Here is a 10,436-nt window from a genome sequence, read left to right on the forward strand (position 1 = left end):
CACAACTGTAGGCCATAATCAGTCACTTTACACAACTGTAGGCCATAATCAATCACTTATGGGAGCGACCGACATCACTGATCGTTCAAATGTAAGTTAACGTAAGTTAACGTTACTTTAATAGCGGTTTTTTTTTTTTTTGAGAGAGAGAGAGAGAGTTAAACGCCCCATCTTTGTTTCTTCCGTTATAAAAGAATCCAGCATATTTCGTCCGAGTCTCTCTGAGGGAAAAAGTCAACTTTTATGTGCTAAGGTCGCGTCTATAGACTTATTCACCGCGTCTCTAGAATAACCGTCGAAATAAGGCGTTTTTAAAGTCCAAATCGATCCAAATCTCGTTTAACGCCTGAATTCAGCGTGGTATTGTGTATCATATGTTGAGTTTTTCAGATCTTCGCATCGGAAGGAAACTTCCCACCCTTGAAAAAGTTTAGCAGCTTTAGCTCAAGTCTGTCAACTTGGGAAAGGGAATAGGTTTTTGTTCTTACCTCGGATTTCTTCGATCTCTAGTTGTCCACCTTCGGACAATAACCAATATTTCACCACCCCTGTCCCCCAGCAGAAGGTCCCCGTAGAGTAAACGCTGGTGTGTGTGTGTGTGTATATGTGTAATGTCAGTCAGAAGTGATTTCTGCACCGTTGCTTTGAGGCGGTGTGTTAAACTCCACCCTGCCGCGCGCGCGCACGCGCACACGTCACTGCTTCACAGATTCAGGCCTCTGAAATTATTTGTTTACGTTTTTAATCTTCCTTAAAATTGCTTTACTACGCTGGGAACACGACCCAATGTAACATGTAGGTAATTTAGATCTAAAAACGGTACAACTTTTTAAACACTTTTGGCCTATGTAACGAGGATAAGCATTTTCTTTTTAACGAGATAACTATTCAGAGGAATTAAAGAAGCTCCTCATTGTTTAGTCGAATAATTGACCTACTGCTTTATATTTGTTTAGATGGGAGAAGCATTATGATTGTAGCACCATCTAGTGTTCAACAAATGTGTACACTCGCCTCAGATCTGTTCAAAGAGCCGCTAGAAAAAAATTAATGACTTAATAAATATTTTACATATATTTAAGACTAAAATAATTTTCCAGAATTAGTTTTCTACATATGACTTCTGACCCTTTTTTTTAGGGTGCCATCATTTATAAATGACTTTGTCCTATTAGGGTAAATTATTTTTGACAACATTTCTGAAACTTTACACACCATCTTATACTGTCTTAGTGTTTTTTTTTTTTTTTTAAAAACATTAAAAAGCATTGTTAACAGTCCATTTCATCGTGTGCTACTATATTTCATTTGGAACTCGCATGTGAAAATGTCACAAACTTGACATAAATTCAGATGCAACTTCGCTGCCTGGAAAGTAGTGAAACCATTCAAAAAGCATTAAAAACATTGTTTCTTTCTTGGAGTCCCAAAGCAAAGTGAAAATCAACAAGACTCTTCTTCCTCAGTGTAGCGTCAGTGTACTTAGTTTGCACACGTAACTGGATTTTGACTTGTTTAGTCCTGATTTTTGGAGCAAAAAGTTTTGGAGCAGCCAAGTGGAAAACAGCTTTCATCCAAACGAACCGAACTCTAACGTCAGTCGAACCCGGGTGTGCACTAAAGTGTCAAAGCACACTTACTTTCATTTGGAGAATTCAAGCTTCCAATATCTTGTCTTTTATTTTGTTGTATATTTTTATTATTACCATTATTTATTTACAGATTTTTTTTTACTGTTACTATTATTATGACCGCCGCTAGCGTAGACATTTTTATGGTATGTTGGTCTTAAGGGCCCACATCAACCTAGCCCATAATCACTGATTTGTGATTTGCGCCCCTTCCCATAAAAAATGAAAATGCAATATTATTCTGCTTTAATCGCCCCTATCTTCAGTTGAGATGTTCAGAACTGCACCATATTTCATGTGTATGATTAACTTGACATCCTCTGGGGGTATGCTAAGTTTCGTAGAATTTCATCCATGGGAGGGTATAAAATAAATTCATTTATGTGCACATTTAGTGACTGTACACTCATCGGCCTGTAGATGGTGGTGTTGAGCGAAGGGTTGCTGGTTTAGGATGATACTGTCACACACACACATGCAGGAATACAAACAAACGCAAGCATGCACACACACTGACATCCACACGCACAGACACACACCCATACACACACATACAAATTGTACACATACAAATCCACATGCACAGACACACACACACAAACACACACACACGCGCACACACATGTACGCACGCATACATACACGCACAGACACACACACACACACACACACACACAGACACACACATACACAAACACACACACATACACAGACATGCACATACTACTACTTTTTTTAGGTATATACATAAACACGCAATACAGCCAAATTGCTCCACGTCATTTATTTTTGTGGAAAGCCAGTGCAGGCCTGAGCGGCGGTCATATTTTGTACCGCCATGCGGTACATCTAGTTATTGCTGTTGTTTTGTATTTATTTGTTGTGTGACTGTGTCACTAAATAAAGCATTAAAAACACAATGCTTTCTTCTTCCATGAGGGGGTTTGGCATCACAACGGCGTTGTTTCCAGGCCCCACTGGCTCTCACTTTAAGTGCTCAAATTATGCGATTTCTCAAAATCATTGTTGAACACTGTTGATATTTGTAATCAACCTAAACAAACACACCCCTCTCTTCATTGCTCCGCCCCTAAAAATACAAACACACAGTGCAAGAGTGTCTCACTCTCTTTTATCATAGCAGAAGTGAAGCAAAATAATGCTTCATGAAAAATAAAGGGAAGATGATGAACGAACACACAGTACAAGCTAGAGTTGGTTGTTAGTCGCCTGCAGCACACACTCAAATCCAATGCTACTCTCGTATGGAGTAGAAACAGCCTAACCTCCCGTCTGTTTTCAGGCGTTCCCGCTGAGGTCTCTCCAGCAGCTTCTCTAGTATTACGCTGCCTTCACGTGCTATTGGAAATTTCCTACTTCCCAGTTCTGAGGTCTTGATTACGAGCTCATCGCATTCAAATTTTGACTTGTGACGGCGTTCATGTCAAATTTTTTAACTAGGAAACTAGTATGTACGATAATTCCGACAGCACGTGAAAAACGTGCACCCCTAAAGCTCTTCCCTGATCATAATAACCCTTCTTTTTCCAGTGATATTCCTCTGAGCTTTCCTCTTTTGTAATGTTTCTCAGAGACATCTCTCTTTCCACAGTCTTTCTTTAAATCTCTCTCCTCCCCCATCATGAGTGGACACGCCCCCTACTGCTGATTGGCTCACTCTCCTCCCCCATCATGAGTGAACACGCCCCCTTACTGCTGATTGGCTCACTCTCTCCTACCCCATCATGAGTGGACACGCCCCCTACTGCTGATTGGCTCACTCTCCTCCCCCATCATGAGTGAACACGCCCCCTACTGCTGATTGGCTCACTCTTTCCTCCCCCATCATGAGTGAACACGCCCCCTACTGCTGATTGGCTCACTCTCCTCCCCCATCATGAGTGGACACGCCCCCTACTGCTGATTGGCTCACTCTCCTCCCCCATCATGAGTGAACACGCCCCCTACTGCTGATTGGCTCACTCTTTCCTCCCCCATCATGAGTGAACATGCCCCCTACTGCTGATTGGCTCACTCTCCTCCCCCATCATGAAAGGACACGCCCCCTACTGCTGATTGGCTCACTCTCCTCCCCCATCATGAGTGGACACGCCCCCTACTGCTGATTGGCTCTCTCTCCTCCCCCATCATGAGTGAACACGCCACCTACTGCTGATTGGCTCTCTCTCCTCCCCCATCATGAGTGGACACGCCCCCTACTGCTGATTGGCTCTCTCTCCTCCCCCATCATGAGTGGACACGCCCCCTACTGCTGATTGGCTCTCTCTCCTCCCCCATCATTAGTGAACACGCCCCCTACTGCTGATTGGCTCTCTCTCCTCCCCAATCATGAGTGGACATGCCCCCTACTGCTGATTGGCTCATGCTCTCTCCTCCCCCATCATGAGTGGACGCACCCCCTACTGCTGATTGGCTACAAGTGTGTTGTGCTGCTCGGACCGAGCCACTTTCAGCACCGTATCGCTTACTGCACCTTTAACTCCTGACAGTGCGAAAACTGTTTCCGGGTCCAAGCTTCTACTCAGGTTCAAATGAGAACACTATCTCAACACAGCGTACACGAGTCTCGAGCAGCAATCAGCAGAATAATTACCACACAAAGAAGAAAATGGTGCAGAGATGAATCCAACAGGATTAAAATAATAAAGCACTGTATGAAATAAAAGCCAACTGTATCTGCATGGGGTATCCATGCATGTATTTAGAAACACAATAAAGCCCCAATAGTTAAGATTAGTTGGTTATCTGAGAGACGAACACACTCGGGTAATTCACACATGCGTTAACCTCTCTTTCTCTCTCTAATGACCACTTAGTCTTCAACTCTGCGTAACAATGGCTGAAGTTTATCCGTTACAAATTCTAAACGACGTAGCAGCGGACGCTTGGGATGATCAAGCGTATAATTGACTATGATTATTAGAAAAATAACACTGTTAATTCTTACTTAAAGGGGTCATAGAATGAGAATTCAAATGTTTCTTGATCCTTTCACAGTTCAGAGTTCGTTATACTATAAAAATACCCTGTAAGTTTCAAAACTCAAAACTTTCTTGTTATTCCAGAAACTGCTTTTATTAAACAACAGGATCTAAAAAGTGGAGACTTGTGACGTCACACTTCAGCTTTGGGCCCCGCCCACTGGAGCGTTAGTGAACAGTGACATGAGAACAAGAAAAGATCGATACAGGATCAATACCATTACCTTCCAAACGATCCTAATGCTAAGATAGGGGGGTTTTCCCCAGCAATGTGAATGTTTCAGCAGTGCATTATTTGTTTGTATTCGGTGTATTTCACTGTGGATTATTTGGTAAATTTTGGCGTCAAAACAATCAACTTCACGTCGTTTCTCTTAGTAGGATGAAAATAATCGTATTTAAACTGTGATTAAATTATATAAAGAAAGCAATCAAAGAACGCTCCCTTTCCAATTGCCCAAGCTGTCAATCACACAGCGCGAGTTTATCTGGACAGTTTTAGAGAGAGTTCCACATGTAATACTAGCTATTTCATATGCAAACATGTCAGCCAATCACAGCAGTTGGTGTTTACAGTGAAGTCTCACAGCCAATCACAGCAGTGGGCGTTTACACTGAAGTCTCACAGCCAATCACAGCAGTGGGCGTTTACACTGAAGTCTCACAGCCAATCACATCAGTGGGCGTTTACACTGAAGTCTCACAGCCAATCACAAACAATGGGCATTTACACTGAAGTCTCACAGCCAATCACAAACAATGGGCATTTACACTGAAGTCTCACAGCCAATCACAGCAGTGGGCATTTACACTGAAGTCTCACAGCCAATCACAGCAGTGGGCGTTTACACTGAAGTCTCACAGTTAATCACAGCAGTGGGCGTTTACACTGAAGTCTCACAGCCAATCACAACGGTGGGCGTTTACACTGAAGTCTCACAGCCAATCACAGCAGTGGGCGTTTACACTGAAGTCTCACAGCCAATCACAGCAGTGGGCGTTTACACTGAAGTTTCACAGCCAATCACAACGGTGGGCGTTTACACTGAAGTCTCACAGCCAATCACAGCAGTGGGCGTTTACGCTGAAGTCTCACAGCCAATCACAGCAGTGGGCATTTACACTGAAGTGGGCGTTTACACTGAAGTCTCACAGCCAATCACAGCAGTGGGCGTTTACACTGAAGTGGGCGTTTACACTGAAGTCTCACAGCCAATCACAACAGTGGGCGTTTACACTGAAGTCTCACAGCCAATCACAGCAGTGGGCGTTTACACTGTAGTCTCACAGCCAATCACAGCAGTGGGCGTTTACACTGAAGTGGGCGTTTACACTGAAGTCTCACAGCCAATCACAGCAGTGGGCGTTTACACTGAAGTCTCACAGCCAATCACAGCAGTGGGCGTTTACACTGAAGTCTCACACAGACATGCCCCTTAAAACAGAGCGTTCAAATCAGAGGCTAAAATCAGGCTAGGAAAAATGCCTTTTATTTCTAAATTATGACAATTTTTTATGTTAAAATCATACTAACATTAAAAGGGCACCCCAGGAAACATTATAAAATAATAAAATAATCCAGTCTATGACCCCTTTAACTAACAATGAGCATGTGCATTTGCTACAGTTATTAATATTTGTTAATGTTAGTTGTTAAAAATACAACTTCATTATTAGTTCATGATTAATTAAAGTTGGAATTAGCATTAACTATGATTAATAAATGCTTTAGATGTATTCTTCACTACTAGTTAATGTTGACAAAGGAAGTTAACTAATGCTTTTAGATCTCACATTTTTAACCTTCTATTGGGAACCATCTGTTCAAAAATCCTGATAACTTCCTCTTTGTCCAAAGGAAAATCCCTCATAATTTCAAGTAGCAGCAAAAAAAGACAAGAATGTTGACATATTTCACGACTGTCACACAATAAACATGACGATGAAACCGGAAGTGCTGAAATGCTCGATTCCTACAAGAATACATCAAGCCCGCAGCACTGTATTGGAGAGTCTCGCTCTGCCAGTGTGTGTGTGTGTGTGTGTGTGTGGCTCGTGATCTTCAGCTGCTGATGCTGTGTTCTCATGCAGAACCGAGTTGATGTGTCCTGCTTCCCATGCTGGATCTGTGTCTCTATCATTGGAGAAAGCCTAACAGTGTGTCTTGATAACCAATCACATTACAGCCTTGACATCACTGAATCGCTTTCAGTTTTATTACAGTCAATAACTTTTTGCGGATACCACAGAAATGATGAAATAGTGCCGGAATTATATTGATTAATATAATTCTGTCAGGGATTCAGTGGCGGTTCTAGACCATTTCAACTGGGGGGGCCAAGCTGGGGCCAGTTGTACTGTTAGAGGGGCCAGTTACATTTAGACCTTATTGTTGTCATATCATTTTCTGCACTGCACTGTAGGCATTAACAGGCAAAATACCATGTTTACAATCATTCAACAATGTATTTGCATTTCCATTATATTTTTTAGATTTGCATTACATATTCAGAATCAGTCACATTAACTGTATTCTACGATTTTTGTGTTTTTTTGCAAAAAAATTTACAGCAAATTCATCTAGATTTAAGGCCTTTGCCCTCCTTGACTCAATACTTAGAACGCCTAAATTGCTTAATCTGTCATCTGACATTGTGGACCTGAGATAGGTTTTCACCAGCTTTAGTGCATACAATATAATATACAATTAAATTATGCTTATTTTAAATGTATTGTGCAGGCTAGGTATAAAAAATATAGGAAAAACCATGATAATATGAAACGCTTCAAAACAGAGCGCACAAAGCGCGTATGCGCATCGCGGGTGCAGCATGATGTGCTCAAAGCAACGTGGAGTCTCAGTGTGCAGCGCTGCGCTTGTTTCTTCACATAGTGAAGTTTTAAATTCCAGTTATTATGCGTTTGATGCCGATTAGTCCTTGTGGTGTGAACAGGCACACGGTAGCGAGTCGTTTTAAAACAGCAACAAACATAAAATACAAATACACAAAATAAAGTCATTTTATGCAAATCCACAGCCTTTTATCTACAGATCAAGCATTATAATGTGAATATATCATATTGGAGAGAGTTTTACCGTGCATCCTGCTGTACCGGACGAGGCGCGCGCGCTGTTTGAATACTGAATGGAGAATGATTGACAGATGAGGGAAAACGAGTTTCCATAAACTTTAATTTAATGATGTAAATAGACTTCTGTCCCTCACATTAAGCTATGGAATGGCTTCAGATGACTTTGTGAAATTATAATCAGACCCAAGTCACCCAAACTGACGTGAAAAAGAGGCGCAGAAAAGCGCGCTGTTTGCATCCCTGTTTAAGTAAAAATACTCAGCACCATGAGTTTGTTGATCATTTTTATCCTTTTTCAAACTGCCACAAACTAACAAACGGCCAGGTTAAGATTAGCTGATCTAACGTTACACTTCTGTAATGCATTTAATACAAATACAACATATGAACAACTTTACTCACCTCTATATTTCCTTCTTTGCTTTAACTATAATATTCGCGCAAAACATCCACCAACTTCTGAATAGAAAAAAACCTGCAGATCCGATTTAAGCAGTCCCTCTAGGGTTACATTTGTGTTCCGTGTTGCCACTGTCTAATAACGGATGTGAAAAACAACGATAGCAAAAAATAGTTTTGTAAAAATTATTTCACACTCCACATTTAGGGGGGCCACAAGGGGGTCCAAGCTTGTTGTCACAGGGGCACTGGCCCCCCCTGGCCCCCCTCTAGAACCGCCACTGCAGGGATTGTCATTGGCTATGATGAGGAAACGGAAAATGACCCGGGGCCTCATTTATAACCGTTGCGTACGCACAAAACAGGCCCTGAAAGAGGCGTACGCCACTTTCGACGCATAAGTTGTGATTTATAAAAACAAACTTGACGGGAAAATTTGCGCACCTGCACGCAAACTCTGACCCATGCGTACGAACGTTTTGGAGATGGAGCAGTTTGGCGACACCGATGGTGAGCTGGAGATTAGTGTCTTTTTGGTCACTTTTAGACAGAAAATTAAACATCTACAGAAAGATAAAACAAATATAATTTCACTCACCAAGCCTGTCACTTGAAGCAAATATCCATCCCTTCTTAAATGTCCGCGCCAGCGAGCGCGTTGGGCCGTTTAGTGCAGTTTAAATAAATAAAATAATGATTTAAACTATGTTTTACTTCTGATATAAACATTTAGATTAAATATGCCATTCAAATATTTAAACACTTAAACATGAAATCATACTGAGAAGTTACAACATTTTTTATATTCAATCAATAGAAATATTTGTTGTGGATGCGATGCTTTTGAACACTTTTCCTGTGGCGTGCTGTGTTTTAATGTTTTAACCACAGAGATAATTGCTTATCGTGATAATACCAGATTGTCTGAGAAAATAGTTTAGTGCAAATAATGCACAAGGTCTATCCGTTTCCATTAAAAATAGAAATCAATTAAAAATACAATTCGGCCAGTGGAAAAGATTGAGAAAAAAACTTTCTCTGAAATGTATTTTACACTATTTGATTTATGTATTCAAAAACAAGGCAAGGATAGGCAACTACTTGATTTTTATTAATGTAATGTGTCTTGTACCGTTAAACGTTATCACGTGGATGAATAATTATATGCAAATTATATGCAGATGAGGACATGCATAGTAAAACTAGGCGTTGTAAGCTCCATATATGGTTATTTCGGGGTGGAGACGCATGTGCGCACAATCTTCCGCTGACTGGGATTTATAAAGTGAATTCTGCGCAGGTTCTGGCGTACGAACGGTTTTATAAGTCTGAATATTTTTTTGCGTACGCCATTTTTGGCTTTCGGGCGCACGTACACTTTTAGTAAGGATCCTACGCACAGTTTTATAAATGAGGCCCCTGATCTGGAGCAGTGAATGTTTTAGAGAACAAAGTGTGGTTGGCATTTTAAGTGTAGTTCCTGAGCAATAAACTCTGTTGTTTTCAGTGCTGTCAGGCAGGAAGTCAGAGCCCTGAATGTCACAATCTTGGAGTGTCCCCAAGGCCCTCTCTGGGCTAAAGGTCAAGAGATAAACCATGTACAGTACAGCCTATTTCCAGCCGCTTAACCCCTGATGTGCCAATTATTAAAGTCCCCTGTAGTCAATCATTGTATCCCTTAAAACTCATCTTTGATCACCAAAATTACATATTTAAACGTTTTTTTCCAGCTTGAATGTAACTCGACACCCTTGCCTCATTTAGTAGGCTATACGCGGTTCTATGAATATGCAAATGAGCCCCGCCTCCACTCACTCACTCAGCTCAGAGATCCACTCGTTGACGATCACACGTTGATCTGATTGGTTACAAGGTAGTTTGTGACGTCAGAAACACCAGCGATTTCAAAGCGTGTTTTTGAGACTGTCTTTGGTTCACTGCAGTTTTAAGCAGAAAATACTCAGCAATGCTGTCGACTTATGAATTTACACATGGTTTGTCTTAAAGCACATTAGGAACTTCACTCCTGCAAATATGGACCAGCTGAAGTTTGCTTGCAAGGCAAACAGATCGACAGATGAAGAGATTTCCATGGTTTTACACACACTGTTCTGGAGCATCTAGACCGGACTATAACAGCTATGCCAGGATTTAACACAATAGTTCCAAACAAACTAATCACGAAACTACACCAGTTGGGGCTAAATGCACACACATGCAAATTGTGTAAAAATGTTTGTATTTTTGAATGGACAGAACACAGTAAGGCTGGGAAAATACACAATACAATACGCTCCTCACAGATGAAGAA

The 10,436-nt window shown here is 41.2% G+C and overlaps 1 protein-coding gene across 2 annotated transcripts in view; it reads right to left on the reverse strand.

Annotated features, from left to right (window-relative positions):
• The window catches only part of tln1 (talin 1), an 82,160-nt gene extending 81,504 nt beyond the window's left edge, over positions 1-656 (reverse strand). For both annotated transcript variants that reach the window (XM_084105514.1, XM_084105513.1), the window contains exon 1: positions 489-656. The gene's annotated coding sequence lies outside the window, so the exon portion shown is untranslated. The remainder of the gene's footprint in view (positions 1-488) is intronic.
• Between the last annotated feature and the right edge of the window lie 9,780 nt (positions 657-10,436).

The sequence above is a fragment of the Abramis brama genome (genome assembly GCF_963993115.1).
Source record: "Abramis brama genome assembly, chromosome: 25".
Classification (NCBI taxonomy): Eukaryota; Metazoa; Chordata; class Actinopteri; order Cypriniformes; family Leuciscidae; genus Abramis; species Abramis brama.